This window comes from Benincasa hispida, chromosome 2 (genome assembly GCF_027475165.1).
Source record: "Benincasa hispida cultivar pf3 chromosome 2, pf3_genome.v1.1, whole genome shotgun sequence".
NCBI classification, from domain to species: domain Eukaryota; kingdom Viridiplantae; phylum Streptophyta; class Magnoliopsida; order Cucurbitales; family Cucurbitaceae; genus Benincasa; species Benincasa hispida.
In genome coordinates this window covers 50233223-50253302 of record NC_143479.1, presented here as the reverse complement: position 1 = coordinate 50253302, position 20080 = coordinate 50233223, and positions in this window count along the sequence as shown.

The window sequence follows — 20080 nt, the reverse complement described above, 5'->3', positions numbered from 1 at the left end:
GGTACATAGAAACCTCTATGTACACGTAGGTAGTTTTGAAGGAGAGGCCAAAGTATGGGTCTCCTAGGCCATAAACCAGCAAGGAGAGGCCGAAGCATGGGTCTCGTGGCCGATAACAGACGTTGGGAGCTAGAGCGATGTATGCTCGTTCTCAACTAGGAATTATGATGTTTAATGGTGTTTAAGAGTAGTTATCAATGTTAATTTTAGAGGAAGTTGCTTGAGATGCCCATCGGTATATTTAAAGAGATCGACATAGAGATCTCCCCTAGCCATAGTTTAGTATGAACAAGTCGAAGTAGAGGTCTCATCTAGCCATGGTTTGGCGTTGGGAATTTGAACAAAGAATGTTCATTCTCAACTAAGATTCAGGTTTCTGATACAATGGTTTTAAAGGTTTTATGTACACGTTTGCTTGGTATATTTTGGTTCCAGTGTTATATTTTCAAGTTTTCAGTTTAAGCATGAGATTTGTGTTTTTATCAAGTCACTCACTGAGCTTCTAGCTCACATTTTCAAATGTTTTCCTTTTCAGGTAGCGGTCAGTTTCTAAAGGACTTTTCTGCTGTTGCTCTGCCATTCAAAGGAACAGGTTGAAGGAAGCGTATTTGAAGATCTGTATTAGTTAGTACACATGTGTCTGTCAGAGACTAGTATTCTTAATGGGGCTCACTAAGTTGTAATATCCATGTTGCAAAACCCTGTAATGTAAATGTGTTAAGTTCTGAGTTAATATGTATGTATTCAGGGTTTGAGCAAACTTTAACAGGTAAGATGGGCAGTAAGTGCCAGCAAAAGGGTTGGTAACTGCTGCAATCACCATTCCATCCAGGTTAAGAGGGTAATCTGGTGCGGGGTGTGACAAGACATGTCTCCAAGACCAATAAATCATATTTACTGTCTTGTCTCCTCTTTTAGAGAGTAGTAGGATGGAGGCCGTTTGTCAATAAATTCGTTTCACACGATTCTTTCCACTGTAAGAAATCGATCATTTTTAAAAGCTTTAAATGGAAATACTAACGAGTTTCTAAAAAGAAAAACACATTGACCTATGTTAGGTTTTAAGCAAATACCCAGTGTAAAACAAAACAACATCCAATAAGGTTTTAGCAAAACTAACATGAACCCCGTGTGATATCTAGTTTTGCAATCACGCTTCAAAGGTTTAGGACAAAAGTCGCCGAAGGGAGGTCAATCATCCCTCCTCTGAATTGAGAAGATCTCAACCAGTCATCAATACCAGAACAACTCTTTTTCCTATAATGACTAGCCATCATTGATTTGGCCAAGAGAACATTAACTTACTTAACAATCTCTCATAAGTGTGACCCGCCATTTTAAGCCCTAGAGGTCTGTCTCAAAAGGCCAATTCGAAGGGAAAAAATCCAATTGGGGCAAAACCTAAAGTGACCCTATCCATTTCTGGAGTTCACCTTTATATTGACCAACTGCATAAAACCCATCCGAAGGGGGCCGCTCCGAAGGCGACACGAGGGCGTACAGAATGATTTCACGGTGTGAACCAATGACAAAGACCGTAGGACGTGTTGGCACACTTCTTCACCCACTTACTATAAATACTCTCTCCGTCTACCTTGATATTAACTCATGCAAACACCATCCGAAGGGGGATGCATCCTAGGGCATCTCGAGGCCAAGCATGAATCTCACAGTGTGAACATACAGGGAGAAACGTGAGTGGAATCATAGACATATCTAATACGCCTCCTCCTCCCACTGAGTACTTTATAACCTAGGGTTTAGCTTACTTAGAAAAAACATGGCTAAGGATTTTAACTAAGTGACTTTTAGGTTTTCCCAAGAGTAACATTTACCTTGGATAGTTGAACAACTTTTGATCATCATCCATTAAACTCTTTAACGGAGTCTTTGACCAAAACGTCGCATGCTTGTTGAAAATCTATCTAATTCACCTTTTCAGGTAGGTTCCCAGGTAGAGGTGTTACGTTTCCGTCAACTTAAGAACCCCAGCCTAGTCAGGACCCGCTTTAAACAAAAGGTCCCTTATAGATAGGTTTACAACAAATTTAATCTTTTATTCCAACCAATTTAATCCTATTAAACCGATTTTAAAAGATTAATATAAGTTACTAAACTCTTTAGAACCACTTGAACTTAGGTCTATCTCAATCCAATTTTAAAACCCTTTAAAAAACTTGAGTTCACCATAAGTCCGCATGCAACTCTAAATTATTGATTTTAGGTCTAATTTCCTTTATAACACTTATAAATGGAAACAACTACAATGCGAAGCTAACACATGCAAGGCATTCATAACACTTATAAATGGCCTAAGTATCATGCTCAATGCATTGTCCATTCGTTGCTACTTCTTTTATATAACACTTATACAAAAACCGCAATGAAACAAGCAAGACATGCTTCCATTCACCCTTAGACTATAACATTTATAATAAAAGGATGATGCATGATAATGCTCAATGCATGCAAAATATAACTCTTATATTTCATGATGCATGTGCATGCTTTCAAGTAATTTCTTCATGCAAGATTATAACATTTATAATACATGATGCATGAGTAATTGCACAACCTCATGTGGGTTTTTAACTATATGACAAATACTTTGGCATATAAGCACCATACATCACATGTATAAGCAATAAAAGTTGATGAACTGGGTAAAATTGCCTTAAAACACAAAAGAAAAGCTAACTATTACAAAGACAAGGAGTCTCCGATTCAAACAAGCGAACCGGGTCTTGAATCGCTCGGCAAAGCATCGTTTCTCCAACCATTCATCGTGTACTAAGCACCTCGAGATCGTCCAGACGATAAAACAAACTCTTTGCTCTATCGCTTACCAGTGCTCCCAGAGTTAAATGATCGTTTAGCTTTACTATACGATCGTCTAGAAAAATCCAAAGGATCTTTTAGATATTACAACACGATCGTGTACCGTTACAAAGTGATGAAGCCTGAAGTACACGATCGTTTAGCACGCTCCACACAGCGCCTGCCTTCCGCGATCGTCTAAGTGACTACGATGCCGCGAAGCACCATCGCCTAAGCGATCGATTAGCTAGCATCTCCGTATCGTATATGTGCGATCGCATAGGTAGTAAATAAGCGATGAAGCTTGCTAACTACAGGATCGTCTAGCGCGCTCCTACTACTAAACGACGAGCATCGCATGCTCCCACTACGATCGCCTACCTCCAGCACCTACGTGATCCCGCAACCAAAGCTACGTGATATGGTAAAGGATTTACCCCATCGATTAGCATTAGCTAAACGATCGTTTAGAAAATACTACACGATCGTCTAGAAGAAAATATCTAAACGATCGCTTAGTTAAATCCCAACGATCGTTTACCTGAGGCTACACGATCTGACCAACGCTTGATCTTCTTCGTCGTTGAGAACTGCATCGTCGTGCGCCGAAGCTTTATCACGAACGACTCGACGAACTCGAACTTTTCAAATTACAGATGCGATTGCGTTGCTAATTTTGCCCAAAAACACAGGGGCCCTTGCAATTAACACTTTGTAATACCGAAAGCTTTAACAAAAAGGCAATTTAAACTCGAAACATTCATCAATTTCATCCACAAATGCAAAAAACGATTAAACACAAATGCAGAAACCCACCGAGACTGTAAAAAAATGTTCAATTCAGATTTGTAATTTGGAATATCAGAGAACCTCGCTCTAATACCAATTAAAGGAAATTGAAACTCGATTTTCGAGCAGCGGAAGCAAGACTATTCCAAATTACAATCATGAATCAACAAATCATTTACAGTCGACTACAAACATAAATGGTTATACAATTACAATGCAGAAATTACAGCATGAACAACAAATAAATAGAGATCAAACTCTACACACATAGGCAGAAACGTTTCCACGCTCTGTTGCACGACTGCTCGAACAACAGCGACCACGAACACTCGATCTACACGACTGCAACACAGCACGAACACCGCATGAACACTTCGTGCTCGTCCTCAACGATCTCCTTGGTCACGATCTCCTCCGCAACACAAACGAACACCACACTCGTCCTCAACGACACGAACTACATTCACAGCACCACGAACGGCCTCCAGAAAACCTCGACGGTGTCGAGTTGAGTCTGATACCACCAACAAGGCAACCTTGGTATTCTCGGTGTGAGAATCCAGAGGATGGGCTCTGTTCGGATTTAGTATGAGGCAAACGAAGGGAGGAAACAACGATCATGTACACGACTGAGCAAGTGGGAGATGGCTGAGACCTATCGTATAGGTCGATGCCCAATCGTTTAGATAAAGCTATGCGATCGTTTAGCTCTACCGTTTAGTTCGGTCTTTCGCGTACAGACTCTACACGATCGTTTACCTTCAGCTAGAGATCATCTAGCAAAACTATACAATCGTTTAGTAAATACTGCACGATCGTTTAGCTCGCCACTACACGATCATTTAGCTCGCCCAGCCATCGTTTAGTAAATCTGTATTTACTTGACGACTTCTGTGAGTTTTCATACGTCGAGAGAAAACTCAAAAATCCTTTTCAAACTTTTGTAAAAACTTCTTTTCAAAATAAGAAACCACTTTGCTTTTAAACTCACGGTTACCATGATCCAATAACCACCCACTACTTTGGTTATTTAAAAGAAAAAGTATTAATTATCTAATAATTAATATTATTATAAACATAAATGATAACCAACTTATCCTACTATATTTATAACCCATAGTTTTAATATTTCATCTCATGAAACATATAAACCATATTCCTTTTTCTATTCCATGGTACTTAATGTAAATCTCATTTACATCAATCCTTCACTAGATGTATCTCATACATCAAACCGATTATATCATATAGAATCAAAATAGCTCTTGTCAATTTGAAACAATCAACACCAAGAACTGATCCTCAACAGAATCCAAGCTATCAAGGAGACCTCATGGACCTGTAGATCCGAAGCTCCAACGGTACATGAATAACTGACTAAACTCTTTAGTCATAGGATCCACCATCCGTTAACTGCCAGGCACTCTACTAAAGACCGACAGCTGAACTCTCCTCACTATAGATATATTATGTGTCCATCTTAACTAATTAACAGCGCGACAACCCTTCACAGATCGCTCGTAAGTATAGCTGAACTAATCACCGTTATGCCCCTGTACTTACATCTGTCTCCTTAAGTACCACTGATCCCTTTAATAAATCATAGTCCTACTATGACTGGGCCTTCTCTTCCAAAGAGAAGTCGTGGCCAATATGTTCAAGCCCTAGAATCAGCCCTTAAGGTTGAAACCTCTCTACTTATCCCTGCTTCGGGAAAGAAGTGAATTCCATATTGTGGATTGAGCTCCCAGCTCCCAGATCAGACAAGTCCCCAAAAAGGTAAGCAAGTTGAGTTGGCAATCTGGCCACTCTCACCCATACTAATCAAAAGACTGCCCTCAAAGGCAGGAGTTCACATAACACTCAGGATTGAGGTCGTGTCACCTATGGTCGTTTAGGTGAGATGCAAATCTCTAGTATCAACAGCGTTATATACACAGTCTGACATCTCGTGGTCCAATCTTATACAAACTCTTTGTATAGGACACCTCCGCTCCACGTCTCCGCATGAATGGTCAGGATCTACCATCTGTAGTAGTTTACAACACTTGCAAACCTCTACAAAGTGGGTCGTATCCATAGTGTCACTAGGATCAGGTATTCCACCTTAATTCTTATACTACAGTTCGATTTAGGTTATCACTTAAGGCATAATCCACTTGTATATCACATGCTTAAGTTGACATAAGATAACTAAGGAGGTTTGTTTATTGGATATGAGTAAATGCCAGAATTAAATAACACTTATTTTATTTTTTGAACAATATGTATCTTTACAAAACAACAAGACTATAGGAGAATTAGGACACCAATCCCAACACTTAACCCCTCGGTCCGTTTTCAGTCATTTTCGTTCAGGAAGGTTCACGCACAAAAATTGGCCCCATGGCAGCCCCGCGACACACCAGTAGGGCCTGGCGACACCCCAGTAAGGCCCCGTGACACCCCTGCTGGGTCCGTTTTCGCGCATTTTCACGTCGAAAGGTTCGGGCACAAAAAGTGGGCTCCGGGGGCCATTTGGGGCACCAAATGAGCCCCGTTCGCAAAACGGCACGCATCTTTTTTTCATCATTCTTAACCCCTAGGTCCGTTTTCGCGCTTTTTCGCTCTGGAAGGTTCGCGCACAAAAAACGGCCCCCCAGGGCTGCCCACGGGGCCCCGGGGGTCATTTGGGGAACCAAACGAGCTCCGTTCAAAAAATCGTCTAGCACACAGATTTTTAACCCCTGGATCCGTTTTCGCGCATTTTCGCTACGAAAGGTTCAGGCACAAAAAGTGGACCCCGTGGCCCTAGGGGCTGTTTGGGGCACCAGACAACCTCCGTTCCCAAAACCATCTGGCACACAGCTTTTTTTCATAGTTCTTAACCCCTTGGTCTGTTTTCACGCATTTTCGTGTCGGAAGGTTCGCGCACAAAAATTGGTGCCATGGCAGCCCCACGACACCCCAACAGGGCCTGACGACACCCAAGCAATGCCCCACGAGACCCCAACGAGGCCCCACGACACCCCCATGGGGCCCCGGGGGCCATTTGGGGCACTAAATGAGCTTCGTTTGCAAAATCGTCTGGCACACAATTTTAAGGTTTAGGCACAAAAAGAGGGCGTCGGGGCCCTGGGGGCCATTTGGGGCACCAAACGAGCTTTGTTCGAAAAATCATCTAGCACACATCTTTTTTTCATCATTCTTAACTCATGCATCCGTTTTCGCACTTTTTCGTTCCTGAAGATTCACACATAAAAAACGGCCCCCCGGGGTCGTTTGGGGCACCAAACGAGCGTCGTTCTAAAAACTGTCTGGCACACGATTTTTTCTCATAGTTCTTAATCCCTGGATCTCTTTTTGCGCATTTTCACTCCGGTAGGTTCGGGATCAAAAAGTGGACCCCGGGTTCCCAGGGGCCGTTTGGGCACCAAACGACTTCCGTTCCAGAAACGGTTTGGCACACAGCTTTTTTTCTTTGTTCTTAACCCCTCGCTTTGTTTTCACGCATTTTCGATTTGAAAGGTTCACTCACAAAAATTGGCCCCTTGGTAGCCCCGCGACACCCCAGCAGGGCCTGGCCACACCCTAGGCAGAGCTTGACAACACCCCAGCAAGGCCTGGCCACACCTCAACAAGGCCCTGCGACACCCCAGCGAGGCCCAGCAACACCCCCGTGGGGCCCCGAGGGCCGTTTGCGGCACCGAACAAGCTCCGTTCGCTAAACCGTCTGTCACACAGCTTTTTTTCATAGTTCTTAACCCCTGGGTCCGTTTTCGCGCATTTTCGACCCGAAAGGTTCAGGCCCAAAAAGTGGGCCCCATTGCCCCGGGGGTCGTTTAGGGCACCAAATGATCTCCGTTCGCAAAATCGTCTTGCACACATCTTGTTTTCATCATTCTTAATCTCTAGGTCCATTTTCGCGCTTTTTCGCTCCAGAAGGTTCGCGCATAAAAAACGGCCCCTCGTGGCAGCCCACGAGGACCCGAGGGCCGTTTGAGTGCCAAATGAGCTATGTTCTAAAAATCGTTTAGCATACGGCTTTTTTTCATAGTTCTTAACCCCTGTGTCTGTTTTCGCACATTTTCGCTCCGAAAGGTTCGGCCACATAAAGTGGGCCCTGGGGGCCGTTTGGGGCATCAAACGATCTCCATTCCCAAAACCGTCTGGCACACGGCTTTTTTTCATAGTTCTTTACCCCTCGGTCCGTTTTCACGCATTTTCATGCCGGAAGGTTCGCACACAAAAATTGGCCCTGTGGCAGCCCCGCGACACCCGAGCAGGGCCTAGCGACACCCTAGCAAGGCCCCGCGACACCCCAGCGAGGCCCCGCGACAGCCTCGTAGGGCCATTTGCAACACCGAACGAGCTCCGTTTGCTAAATCGTCTGGCAAACAAATTTTTTTCATAGTTTTTAACCCCAAGGTCCTTTTTCGCGCATTTTCGCGCCGGAAGGTTCGGGCACAAAAAGAGGGTCCCGTAGCCCCCGGAGCCGTTTGGGGCACCAAATGATCTCCATTCGCAAAATCGTCTGGCACACATCTTTTTTCATCATTCTTAACCCCTGGGTCCGTTTTCGCGCTTTTTCACTCCAGAAGGTTCGCGCACAAAAAACAGCCCCCTAGGGCAGCCTGCGGGGACCGGGGGCCGTTTGGGGTGCGAAACGAGCTTCGTTCCAAAAACCGTTGGCACACAGCTGTTTTTCATAGTTCTTAACCCCTCAGTCCGTTTTACACATTTTTGTGCTGGAAGGTTCGCGTAAAAAAATTGGCCCCGTGGCAGCGTCGCAACACCCCAGTAAGTGCCTGCGACACCCTCGCGGGGCCTCGGTGGCCGTTTGGGGCACTAAATGAGCTCCATTTGCAAAACCCTCTGGCACACAGCTTTTTTCATAGTTCTTAACCCCTGGTCTGTTTTCGTGCATTTTTGCACCGGAAGGTTCGGGCACAAAAACTGGGCCCTGGGGCCCCGGGGACCGTTTGGGGCATCGAACGAGCTCCGTTCGCAAAATCCTCTGTCACACATCTTTGTATAGGATGCCCCCGCTCGCATGTCTCCAACACGAATGATCAGGATCAGACCATCTGTGACAAGTCAGAACACTTGTGACCATTCCACAAAACGGGCCGCATCCGTAATGTTACCAGGATAAGGTTTCCCTCCTTTATCCATATACTACAGACCATTTTGGTTATCATTCAAGACATGATCCACTGTATGTCACCACATACATGCTTGAGTCACATACAGATAACCAGGGATTTTATGTTTATTGGTTTGTGGTAAAGCAAATGAAACAAATAACCGAGCAAACAACAAGATGTGAAGTAAATGTCATATATTAACAACACAAGTGTTCGTACATACTGTTTACAAACTACAAGACACGAGACTTTAGGGCATCAATCCCAGCAGGAAACACATGATCACGATGATCCTGATCATCGAGGATCTTATGTTCGCTCTCACGGAGGCTTGTCCTCCTATTCTAGCTTCTAATGCCACTCGAAATGTTCGGGAGGCATACGAGCGGTGGACAAGAACGAATGAGAAGGCTCGAGCCTATATCTTGGCAAGTCTTTCTGAAGTCTTGGCCAAGAAACATGAGCCTATGGTCTCAGCGCGTGAGATCATGGAGTCTCTGCGGGGGATGTTTGGACAACCGTCTAAATAGCTTATGCATGTGGATCTTAAATACATATTCAACTCCAAAATGCAAGAAGGAACCTCTGTTCATGAACATGTGCTAAACATGATGGTCCACTTCAATATGGCGGAGTTGAATGGGTCTACCATCGATGAGGGTAGCCAGGTTAGCATAATTCTGCATTCTATGCCGAAGAGCTTCCTGCACTTTGTTAGTAATGTGATTCTTAACAAAGGGAAGTATAACCTCACAGCTCTCCTCAACGAGTTGTAGATATACCAATCTTTACTGAAAAGTAAGGAGAGGCAGAAGGGTGAGGCAAATGTTTTTTCATCCTCTAGGACGTTCCATAGAGGTTCGACCTTAGGAATGAAGTCTGCACCTTCCTCTTCTAACTCTGCAAAGGGGAAGAAGAACAAGGGTGGTAAGGGTAAAAGGAAGGCACCTGCTAACCCACCGTCTGTCACCCCAATGAGGCATCCACAAATTGCTAAGGGAAAGTGTTTCCATTGCAACCAAGATGAACATTGGAAGAGGAACTGTCCTCGATATCTAAAAGATTGCATAGTATCATAAATAGCTACTCCGGGTATTACCCATCCACCGGGAGAGTTTATAAATAAATAAAGATCTTTGGTATCATCCTCTATACTGAGATATACCATAAGACCAATAAGTTGATTCGAGATCTCGCTATCAACCTCTTAGCCTAAAAAAAGAAGAAAGCAGCCAAGGCTAAGGTCAAGACCGATAAAGGTAAATGTGATTTACTTGTGCTTGAAACTTGTTTAGTGGAGAATGATGATTCTACCTGGATAATTGATTCAGGCGCCACTAACCATGTTTGTCCTTCTTTTCAGGGGATTAGATTTTGGCGACAGCTGGAGGCTGGTGAGATAACGATGAGAGTAGGAACCGGGCACATCATCTCAACTGTGGCAATGGGAGGACTCCAGTTAGCTTTAAAAAATAGGTTTCTTATTTTAAATGATGTATATATTGTTCCTAAACTAAAGTGGAACCTCATTTCTGTAAAGTGTTTATTGCAATGTAAATATACTATCTCTTTTAATGTGAATAAAGCATTTATTCATAAAGATGGTGTTTTTTTTGCATAGCAAATCTGGAATCGAATTTATATATGCTAAGGCCGTTATCCATTAATTCCCTCTATAATACTGAAATGTTTAGAACTGTCGTAACTCAATGAAAACGTCGACGAATTTCTCAAAAAGAAAATGCCCAACTTTGGCATCTATGTTTAGGGCACATCAGTCTCAATAGGATTAAGAGATTGGGGAAGAATGGACTTCTAAGTGAGTTAGAAGAAAATTCTTTACCTGTGTGTGAATCTTGCCTTGAGGGTAAGATGACTAAACAATCTTTTACTGGAAAAGGTTAAAGAGCCAAAGAGCCTCTTAAGTTAGTACATTCTGACCTTTTAGTCCTATGAATGTGCAAGTTTGAGGTGGCTATGAGTATTTTATCATTTTTACTGATGATTACACCAGGTACAGGCATGTTTATCTTATGCAACGGAAGTCTGAATCCTTTGAAAAGTCCAAAGAGTTCAAAGTTGAAGTTGAAAATGTATTAGATAGACAGATTAAAACACTTCGATCGAATCGAGGTGGAGAGTCTTTGGACTCGGTATTCCAGGACTATTTGATAGAACATGGAATCATTTCTCAACTCTCAGCGTCGGGTACACCTCAGCAGAATGGTGTATTGGAAAGGAGAAATAGGACCTTGTTAGAAATGGTTCACTCAATGATGAGTTACACTTCCTTATCGAACTCATTTTGGGTTTCGCAGTGGAGACTGCGATGTATATACTCAGCTGTGTTCCCTCCAAGAGTGTTGTAAGAACCCCTTTAGAGTTGTGGAATAGGTGTAAAGCTAGTTTACATCACTTCCGCATTTGGGGTTCCCCCGCACATGTGCTTGAGGTTAATCCTAAGAAGTTGGAACCACAGTCGAGGTTATGCCTCTTTGTAGGCTACCCCAAAGGTACACGATGGGTTACTTTTATGATCCGATGGAAAATAGGGTGTTTGTTTCAACAAATGCTACTTTCCTGGAGGAGGATCATATAAGGGAACACAGTCCACGAAGCAAAGTCGTGTTACGTGAGCTTTCCAATGAAACTACTGAAACTTCAACAAGAGTTGTTGAAAAGCCTACTACATCAACAAGAGTTGTTGATGGGAGTTCATCCAGTAGGTCGGTTCCACCTCAAATGGCGATGTTGCGAACCAACCCGTGGGGGAACCTTGACGTAGTGGAAGGGTTGCGAACCAACCCGTTCGCTATCTGGGTTTCATGGAAATCCTTGCTATGATAGCAAATGGCGATGTTGAAGATCCATTATCTTATAAGAAGACAATGGAGGATGTTGACCGGGATGAATGGGTCAAAGCCATGAATCTTGAGATGGAGTCGATGTACTTCAACTCAGTATGGGATCTTGTAGATCAGCCTGATGAGGTTCGCCCTATAGGTTGTAAATGGATCTACAAGCGCAAACGGGGTGCGGATGGGAAGGTACAGAACTTCAAGGCTTGACTTGTGGCAAAGGGTTATACCCAGGTAGAGGAAGTCGACTATGAGGAGACTTTCTCGCCTGTTGCCATGCTAAAGTCGATCTGCATCCTCCTGTCCATTGTAGCTTATTATAATTATGAGATCTGGCAAATGGACGTCAAGACGGCCTTTATGAATTGCAATCTTGAGGAGACCATTTATATGGTGCAGCCCGAGGGATTCATAGCCCAAGGTCAAGAGCAAAAGGTTTGCAAACTGAATCGGTCCATTTATGGACTGAAACAGGCGTCTCGATCTTGGAACATACGGTTTGATACTACGATCAAGTCGTATGGCTTTGACCAAAATGTTGATGAACCTTGTGTCTACAAGAAGATCATCAATGCTTCAGTAGTCTTCTTAGTGTTGTATGTAGACAATATCCTACTCATTGGGAATGATATAGGTGTACTGACTGCAGTTAAGAACTAGCTAGCGACCCAATTCCAAATGAAAGATTTGGGAGAGGCACAGTTGGTTCTAGGTATACAGATCATTCGGGACCGTAAGAACAAAATGCTAGCACTGTCTCCAGGAGGGGCCTACTACCGTTCAGGAATGAAGTCACTTTGTCTAAGGAAATATGTCCTAAGATGCCTCAAGAGGTTGAGAAGATGAGACAGATTTGTCTAACCCAGGCCATTTTAATGTTGCTGACCTGTTTACGAAGACTCTCACGACTACAGTGTTTGAGGGTCACCTACGAAGCATGGGTCTACAGGATTGCTAGCAATTGAACTAGGGCAAGTGGGAGATTTTCTTGTACTAGGCTTTTATGCCCTAGTTTATTGTTTTGTACTAGTTTTTTGTACACCCCACTTCGCTTTAGGACAAGTGGGAGATTGTTGGGGTTGATGCCTTAAAGTCTTGTGTCCTGTAGTTTGTAAACTATTTGTACGAACGCTTGTGTTATTAATATATGATATTTACTTCACATTTTGTTATTATTGTTCATTTACTTATTTTATTTGCTTTACCACAAACCAATAAACATAAAAGCCCTAGTTATCTGTTGTGACTCAAACATGTATGTAGTGACATACAAGTGGATCATGTCTTGAGTGATAACCAAAATGGTATGTAGTATATGGATATAGAAGAGAAACCTTATCCTGGTAACACTACGGATACAACCCGCTTTGTGGAATGGTCACAAGTGTTGTGACTTGTCATAGATGGTCTGATCCTGATCATTCGTGTTGGGGACATGTGAGCAAGGGCGTCCTATACAAAGAGTTTGTATATGACCTGACCACGAAGTGTTAACGTTTCGTTATTTAACACCGTTCATGGCAGAGACTTCACTTCATTAGGATGCCCATAGGTAACATGACCTCAATCCTGAGTGAGTTGGGAACTCCTGCCATTGAGGGCAGTCCTTTGATTTGTATGGGTGCGAATGGCCAGGTCGCCGATTCAAACCTACCATTTTGGGGATTCGTCTGATTTAAGAGCTGGGAACTCAGCTACACAAGATGAAATTCACTCCTTCCCCGAGGAAGGGTAAGTAGATAGATGGCTCCCTTAAGGGTTGATTTCGAGGCTTGAACGATGTGGCGCCACAAACCTTCTCTTGGCCTGGGAGGTGTTCACACATAGTTGGACTATGTTGTATTTTTCATTAGAGGAATCAATGGTACTTAAGGAGTGAGATGTAACTACAGGGGTAAAATGGTAATTTGGACCAGCTGTACTTACGATATCTGTGAAGGGCCATCGTACTCATGATTGGTTATATCCGATGGACACAGAAATATATCTGTGGTAAGAAGAGTTCAGCTATTAGCCTTTAGTGGAATGCCTGACAGTTAACGGATGGTGCATCTCATGGCTAAAGAGTTTAGTTAGCTATTCATGTACCGTTGGAGCTTTGAGCCACAGGTCCATTAGGTCCCCTAGGTAGCTTGGATAAAGTCGAGAACCAGTATTTGTTGAAATGTTCAAATTGACAAGAGAAAATTCGATTATATATGATATAATTGAACTGGTTAATTATATATGATATAATTGGCTAAATGTATGAGATACATTATTATGGAGGAAATTAGATATAAATATGATTGATATCAAGTAGAGGAGAAAATACTATAGTAGATATGTGATATCAAACTATAGGAAAAATATAATATGATTATTGATAACGGGCAGAAGTGCACGTTATTACAGTGCTAAATTATAAAACAATGCAAGGTTGCGATGATAAAAAATATGCATTATTGCGTCCAAAAGCATTAAGTTCACAATATTGTGGTCACATGCGCCTATCGCATGAAAATAGTTAACTTATGAATTTTTGTGCAGAAAATGCGTTGACGCAAGGCAGAAAATGCAATCCAAATAAATCAACGGTCGAACGCATAAATAGATTGCGTTAACGCAAAGTTATGCGATCATTTGCGCTCGCAATTATCTGCTCAAGAAGGTTGCCGTATAGAGCTGACGCATCTTGGCGGGTGCATCTGGATGAAAAGCGTAATAAATCATGATGGGACAGAAAGTTGATGACGGTCGATTCTGAATTAAGTTGACAAGCCGTTAACAACCTACTGTAGCAAGTACACTCAACTTTTTGGTGACAAATATTCGGCGCATCAGACAGAGAATTAATGCCATCCCATTAGTGCAATCATAAGAGAGAAGAAGCCTTTCACCTCGAAGCTCTATAATACCAGAGGCCACTTTCAGTGAAGGAGTACGCGCAGTTAGAGAATTTTTCCCTTAGATAGAAGTAGCCCTGTTCTTAGTTTTCTTTTACTTAGAAGGCGGAAGCGAAAGAAGTGAGATTTTACCGAGAGATCGTTCTGATGAACTTGGAAGAGGGCCCGAAGCGTCGAGATCAGAGAGAGGGTCAACTTCTGCAGAAGCAGGAACATCTTTTGAGCAGAATAGAGTTAACAGTGTAAAAGCCTTAGGAAGCAAGGAATTACTACCAGGCTCCCTACCCTTATATTCCATTGTCATTTGTACTCTGAACTTATCTATGGAAATAGAATTTACATCTTTATATCTATTCGCTCTCTATACATTATGCATGAGTAGCTAAATATGTCGAATGTGTTGAGAAGCACTTAGCTAGCATAATTGGGGATCTTCACTCTATGCGATTATCTATTATTATGTATGCGTCATTCGTCCATTAGAGATATTCAGGAGGGTAGTCTAAGGATAGAATCCAGACTTGGAAAAGTCAGGTTAGAATCTACACTTAGAAGAGTCAGATTAGAAACGCATAATCAAGAGATAGAAGCTTAGGAATAAGCGTTGTTTGCTACTAACGCATCACATGCATCCTAGAGATAGGTTATGATTGTATGCGGTCACCTTATCCTTGTGTGCATCTTGCATCATCGCATAGGCAAGAAGTAGAGACTTAGGAATAAGCTCTATAGACATTATCGCATTCATCGCATGCGTCCTAGAACTAGGAGCTACCGCATTTGCATTGAAAAATGATTTGTTGTCGTATGAGTGTAGTATGGTCACATAGTTTGAATGCATTCTTTGGAAACGCTAGCTAAAGAACTTCTCAACCCATTCCTCTGCATACTCAGTATATCTGTCGCATAATCAATCTTTTCTCAAATCCGCCGCATACTTTTTATACTTCAAACAACAAACCAACCAACCATTATTTTATTTATTACCGCAAAGCTATCTTAAGAATTACCACCGCATATCGTTTTCCTTAGTCCCTGAGTTCGACCCTGGACTTACCAGAAAACTCAGTAGAATCTATACTTGGGTTCTGCTGAGAAAACTTGTTGCACAATGCATTTTCCATCACCGCAGTTCCTTTCATTATTTCATCACATAAAATAACGCATCAATTATATTTATTAATTAATTAGTTGGTTAATTATAAGATAATTATGCCATATATCACGTTTGGACGTGGGTTAGTGGGCAACGTCAGTTATGGTAACTGATGGGTTAAAATGAAAAATTTTTTCATTTTTGAATCGTTCAATCGATCGACCGCATTTGCCTAAAATATTTCATGAAGCACGCGTTGGTGAAAGAAAACGATTGCTCGAGAGCCTATACGATAGTTGCTTCTCCGCCTAAACGATTGTCCACCTTGCGCTAAACGATCGCACACTCTCGCTTACACGATCGGATAGCTTCTCTAAACGATCGTATAGTGTGCCGATTTAACTAAACAATCGTATACCTTTTCCTAAACGATCGTTCAATAAATCCTACACGATCGTGTAGCTCCTTCTAGACGATAAGCAGTCTGCTATACGACAGCGATCTTTTTCCCCCCCACTTGCTTATCGCCTACATGATTTGTGTTTCCTCCATCCTCTACCAAGTTCACCAAAGCCCACCCTTTGGGTTTTCACTCCGAGAATACCTGGGGTTCTTTAGTGGTGGTGTCGTCCCCGCAGCGTTTGTGAGTTTGTGTTGTTCGTGCTACTTTTGTTGACGCTGCTGCTGGGTGCTAGTAGATCGCATAGAGGGTTTCCATTGTGTTGGGGTTTCGAAGATTGAAGATAGTCTTCAACTGGTATGAAACTTTTTCCCTTATGATCTTGTTGTTCGTAGCATGCCGATAATTAGATTTTTTTGTATAACTGTATGTGTTGAATGTATATTATTGTATTTCGGTCACGGTGAGATCGGAGCGATCTGAACACGCTCATGGAACTCTTAGATATGAGATCCTTCAATAATTAAAGCAGGAGCATCCTATCTCTTGTTAGTATGAGTTTATTGTTTACCATGATTGTTTGATTTTATTTCTTCATTGTACACCATAAATTTTAAAATCATTAACTTATTATTCAATTCTTTTTCAGGCCGAGCTTCCAAATTGGAAAATATCTGCTCAAAGAGCCTTGCATAGACTCACCTCGATATATTAAGTGCGATATTTTGATGGTGACGTTCCAATGGAAGAACAAGGTGATCCAGCAAGACATGAGGATGTTTCTATTCAACCTAATGTTCGAAATGAATATCCAACAACGCCACTCGATCAGTACACTTCTATGATATCCTCTCCCTCAACAATTGGTTTTTTTCCAACAACCCTCAGTACACTAAGCATGGAAGAAGGACAAACTTCATATGTCCATCCAAATATCCATGACCAGTATGTTACATATCGACAACGTAGTGAAGGGTATATACTTTCACAGAGGAAAGTCAACCACCAAGTGTAAGAGGGCGTGGCGATCGTGGCACTATGTCACTCAACATGATTGATCTAGACGTAATAGAGGATCTTGTTCTAGTTGTGAATAAAGAACATTGTACATATGATTAAATTTATTAATGAAATTCAATTACGAAAATGCACTTGCAGTCTACAATACATCCTAAAGAACCTTGACTATTATTTACAATAGTCGAAAGTTAATATCTATATTTTTGCATAAGTTTCTAACAACTTTGAACAAAAAAATAATTTGAAATTAAAAATTAATATTGAGTATATAAAATCAATTATAGCCATTTCTTAATCTCAAAATAACAATATTACTATCAAATCAATCATAGATATTACTAAGCGATCAGATAGATATTAATAAGCAATCGGAGAGAATACTAAGCGATCGGATAGATATTACTAAGCGATTGGATAGATATTACTAAGTGATCGGAGAGAATACTAAGCGATCGGATAGATATTACTAAGCAATCAGATAGAATACTAAGCGATCGTTTGGCTAATACTAAGCGATCATTTAGATAATACTAAGCGATCAGATAGATATTACTAAGCGATCAGAGAGAATACTAAGTGATCAGATAGATTTACTAAGCGATTGGAGAGAATACTAAGCGATCGTTTGGCTAATTCTAAGCGATCGTTTAGATAATACTAAGCGATCGTTTAGCTAACTGTTACGTGATCGTTTAGATATCCATTATGCGATCGTGTATTAATTTATAAAGAAATCGTTTGGCTAATACTAAGCGATCGCTTAGCTTTTGTTATTCAATCGTTTAGATAATACTAAGCGATCATTTAGGTTTTGTTAAGCGTTCGTTTAGAGAATATTAAGCGATCGTTTAGCTAACTGTTCCACGATCGTTTCGATATCCATTATGCGATCGTTTAGATAACTGTTCCACGATCGTTTTGATATCTATTATGCGATCGTTTGGCTAATACTAAGCGAGCATTTAGATAATACTAAGCAATCGTTTAGCCAATACTAAACGATCGCTCAGGTTTTGTTATACAATCGTTTAGATAATACTAAGCGGTCGTTTAGAGAATATTAAGCGATCGTTTAGCCAATTATTCCGCGATCATTTCGATATCCATTATGCGATCGTTTGGCTAATACTAAGCGATCGTTTAGATAATACTAAGTAATCGTTTAGCTAATACTAAGCGATCGTTTAGCTAACTGTTACGCGATCGTTTGGCTAATACTAAGCGATTGCTTAGGTTTTGTTATTCGATCATTTAGATAATACTAAGCGATCGTTTAGGTTTTGTTAAGCGATCGTTTAGATAATACTAAGCGATTGTTTAGCTAACTGTTACGCGATCGTTTAGATATCCATTATGCGATCGTGTACTAATTTATAAAGCAATCGTTTGGCTAATACTAAGCGATCGCTTAGGTTTTATTATGCGATCGTTTAGATAATACTAAGCGATCGTTTGAGTTTTGTTAAGCGATCGTTTACCTAACTATTACACGATCGTTTAGTTTTCGTTTAGATAAATTTGTGCTAAATTGGTAGAATACAATTGGTGTTGTAGATTTAACTAAGCAATCAATTAAATAAATTTCTGCTAAAATTACATATTGTACAATACAATTGATGTTATACAGAATATAATTGGTACTAAACTTGGTGCTAAAATTACATATTGTACAGTACAATTGGTGTGTATATCAAAGATATCCGGATCGATATTCAGTCATTGGTGCATCATACTCACTAATTCACTGTTATATCATTTCTGACTTTTTAGGCCTTTCATATGACCACCAACATAATTTCTTCCGGACTCATTCCAATTCCCACCAAATCGTACAAAGATACGAAGTAGCGCCATTGATCTACAATTGGATAAACAAATCATTGATAAGTGAACAATCGTGTATAAATTACTAAGCGATCGTGTATAATTTACTAAACGATCGCATAGTAAATTACTAAGCGATCGTGTATAAATTACTAAGCGATCGTGTATAATTTACTAAGCGATCGTGTATAAATTACTAAGCGATCGTGTATAATTTACTAAACGATCGCATAGTAATTTACTAAACGATCGTGTTCAACAGATGCATTAATGTGGCGTACGGGGGGAAAATAATAAAATATTCCTGAATGACCCGTTTAATTTTTTTTTTTTAATGCGGCGTACGGGGGATAAAAATAAAATATTCCTAAATACGTCTCTTCAAGAGGCGCATTCGGATGGGGACAAAAAAAATACCCCTTTCCCCTAAATAAATTGGAAAGCCTCCTTTTCCTCAATTAACTTTCAAAACAACCCCTATCTAAATAACCCGTGGAAAACTCCTAAAATCAAAGAAATGTTGTTATGACAAATAAACAAATAAGAGGCTAATCTAGTGGTGTCCTTAAAAGAATTGACAATATCGACAAGAGTTGAGAGTACTGGGTCACGTGGAGGAGTTGGTGCAAAATGTGAGTTTAGTTGATGTTGTAGAAGAACATAAGAAGAAAAGAAAGAATACTAAAATTGAAAAGTTTGAGATACCCATATCAACCAAAGATTTTCTTCTGAATTTAGAGGAGAGATTGTAGCTGAACTCGTTGATCATGCTGAATTTATAGTTGGTGAGAAAATTCAGATTAAATTAGCAATATATATATATATATATATATATATATTAAAAGGATAAATTGCAAAAATTACCCCTAAAGTATATCGGTAGTTGCAATTATACCCTTAAACTTTTAATTTTTTTAAACTGAGCTCTCAATTTTATATAAATGTTAAAATTGGGTCAAAATGAGTCTTTAAAATTATATCATTGTATAAATTGTAACATTTATATAAGTTTAAGAGTTCAATTTTATATTTATGGGATCCAATTTCTATAATGATGGTATGTTCAAGGGTCCAATCTTAATATTTATAGAAGTTTAGGGGTCTAATTTTTATAATTAAAAGTTTGAGAGTGTAATTGTAACTACCACCGTATTTTAAAGATGGTTTTTGTATTTTTTTTTTTTTCTCTAGCAACCACATTTGCAACCCTATTTTAACAAACCTCTTAATAAATAAATAAATAAAAGATACTTTACAAATAGTAA